The sequence below is a fragment of the Cibotium barometz genome, chromosome 12, assembly GCF_041138505.1.
Source record: "Cibotium barometz isolate CiBa-2024 chromosome 12, ASM4113850v1, whole genome shotgun sequence".
NCBI lineage: Eukaryota > Viridiplantae > Streptophyta > Polypodiopsida > Cyatheales > Cibotiaceae > Cibotium > Cibotium barometz.
The window spans coordinates 20,730,317-20,733,603 of record NC_141057.1 but is presented as its reverse complement, the minus strand read 5'-3'; positions in this window follow the sequence as shown (position 1 = coordinate 20,733,603).

Here is a 3,287-nt window from a genome sequence, read left to right as displayed (position 1 = left end):
TCCTGCTATTTTACCCACTGCTGAACAAGCTCGTTGGGATGGTAAAGATGCACAGGCTCATGCCTAAATTGCACTTTCTGTCAAACGTAACATCACCCCACATATTCGTTCAGCTAAAACAGCAAAACATGCTTGGGATATTCTAGCTGGTTTGTATGCAGGTCGTAACGAGGCAAAAATCTCTTACCTGCGTAAAGAGCTAGAATCGAAGATTATGCAAGAAGATGATGACATGAATGTTTTTCTTGCTGAGATTAAAGATCTCAAGGAACAGTTAATTTTTATAGGTGAGATTATTCCTGATCATTCTCTTGTGCAGACTGTTCTTGATGCTTTACCTGAGTCATATCAGACGTTTGCTTCCACGTGAAGACTTGTTACTGAGGAAAGACTTGATGTTGTCAAGTATGATAATTTAGTTAACAAGCTCTTGCAACAAGAAGCGCAGTCCAGGCAAAACAGGGCTAGACAGCGTGCAGTTGATCAGGCATTTATTGCTGCCCAGCAGCAAAGAAGAAGTGGTAAGGCAGCCCCTTCCCCTGTTTCTTCTCCTATTAATAGGTCTGCAACTTCTCCTTCCACAGGTAGCAACAATAAGTCTGAGAAAGCTCTTGATAAAGGCAAGAAAAAGACCAGGTACAACTATTGTAAGGCAAATGATCATGTCATTAAGAATTGCCCTAAGCTAAAGGCTAAAGAGGCAAAGAAGAACGAGTCAAATGCAACCACAATAGCGGATGCTTCTACAAATGCACATTGTCACCTGACTTCATTTGATTGATTTCAAGACCAAGAATATAATGCAACTGTAGAAGAACTAATGTATCTCACCCTTGTGAGTGAACCACGACCAATCCTTTTGTAGGTAGATGCTCCATAATATGGAAGTAGGTAGGTAGGTGCAGTCCAGAATTCTGCAGGTAGGTAGATAGCTAACTTGCAGGCTGTATATATCATTCTAGAAATTTGATCTAGAAGATCCCAACGGTGAGGTTGTTGTCCATAAAGAGAGGAACAATTCATCTCTTAACTGCTCCAAATGTTAACGGGTGGATTGAGAGATATTAATACTTCAATCCTGCATACAGCAAAGTTAGCATCCAGAATTTTTCTCCTTGATTGAAGGAGTCTCTTTCACTAACCATGCACACGTGATGTGTGCTATCAAAGGTACATCCAAAGTCAATTCTATGACCTTAGGCATGTACATTACAACATATCACCATCAAGGTATCAACCTTGACTTTGCTCAATTAACCTTTGTGCAGAGATTGTATTGAGCTTGCATACTTTAACACCTTCCCTCAAGTTCAACATTATCTCTGAACATCTTGGAATACAACTCTAAAACAAATGAAATGAAAAAGAAATCTAAATAGCGAATCAATGATAGAAAGACATTGAAGCCTTCCATAATGAGCCTTCCCTTACTTCCAAACTCCTTCCCTTAAGGGAAGCTCCATCATGCCAAGTCCTACTCGATGCTTGAAGAAGAGCTCTTTGCCTAGAGCCTTAGTAAAAATATCAGCAACATTTTCCTTAGTATTGCAATGATGCAACACCATATCACCATCATGCACTTTCTCTCTATTATAGTTCTCTCTATTTTAGTTCTCTCGAACCTCAATATGCTTAGTACGTTGATGCAAGATAGGATTCTTTGCCAAAGATTTAGCTGATGTATTGTCACAAAAGATAAGAGTGGGATCACAAGATCCATAAAAACCAAGTTCTTGCAAGCATCTCTTTAACCATATAGCTTCACAAGCTGAGGTAGTGAAAGCTTTGTATTCAGCCTCTGTAGATGAGAGACTAACAGTATTTTGTTTCTTGGAACACCAAGAAATTGCTCCATTTCCAAGAAAGAAAGCATTACCACTAATGCTCTTTCTAGAAACCAAGTCTGCAACATAATCAGAGTCACTAAAACCATGTAAATTCAGCTTATCACCTGCATATAAGATACCCCAATGTTGAGTACCTTTCAAGTATCGTAGAATTCTTTTGCATGCAACCCAATGAGACATTTTTGGGCTTTGCATAAACTGAGCAAGTGAATTTACAGTAAAACAAATATCAGGTCGTGTGATAGTCAAGTAAATGAGAGAACCAATGAGCTGTCTATACACTGTAGCATCAGAAAGAACACCATTTTCATCGTTCGTAAGCTTGAGGGATGATTCCATGGGTGTAGAAATAGCTTTGGAGTTAGTCATACCATATCTTTCAAGGATGGATTGAAGATATTTTTGTTTTGAAATGAATATGTCACCTGACTTCATTCGATTGATTTCAAGACCAACTCTTAAAACTTGATGGATCACCTTCAGCATTTGCAGCCATACAAGATGAAAGATTAGCCTTTCTTTCTCCTACCGAACTATGGCATAAAAGGTATGGACACTTGAATTTCAATAGCATGTGTATGTTGAAGAATCACAGCATGGTTTTGGGCATACCATCTCTACAAAGGATTGGCAAAGTGTGTGAGGCATGTTGCATTGGAAAGCAATCAAGAACTAGATTCTCAAGAAGTACAACTAAATCAAGAGGGATCCTTGATCTCATTCATGCAGATGTATGTGAATCAGACCATACACCTTCAATAGGTGGACATACATACTATGTTAGTTTCATTGATGATTTTTCCAGATATACTTGGGTATTCTTCATAAAATCAAAGGATGAAGTATTTGATATTTTCAAGCATTTTCATATCATGGTTGAGACTATGACAGGTAGAAGAATCAAGCTTCTAAGATCTGATAATGGAGGGGAGTTCTTATCAAATGAATTCAGCAACAAGTACCTTCTACAACATGGGATACGAAGGCAACTTTCTTGCAGCCACACCCCTCAGTAAAATGGTGTGGCGGCAGAGAGGAATAATCGGACATTGTTTGAGGCAGCAAGATGTATGCTAAAGGATAAGCAACTTGCTAACTACTATTGGGCTGAAGCAATCAATACTGCTTGCTACTTGATGAACCAGTCACCTACAGAAGTGTTGAAAGGCATTACACCATATGAAGCATTCTACGGAACCAAGCCTCAAGTATATTATTTAAGAGTGTTTGGATGTTTAGCTTTTGTTCATATTCCTGATGCAAAAAGAAAGAAACTTGATGATAAATCAAGAAAATGTGTATGGATATAGTAGTGTGAGTAAAGCCTACAAGCTTTATGATCCAATCAAGAGAGAAACTTTTGTCTCAAGAGATGTCATATTTGATGAGAATGCAAGCTGGAAATTAGCTCAATTTTCAGATTTGGATGCATCTTCTTCC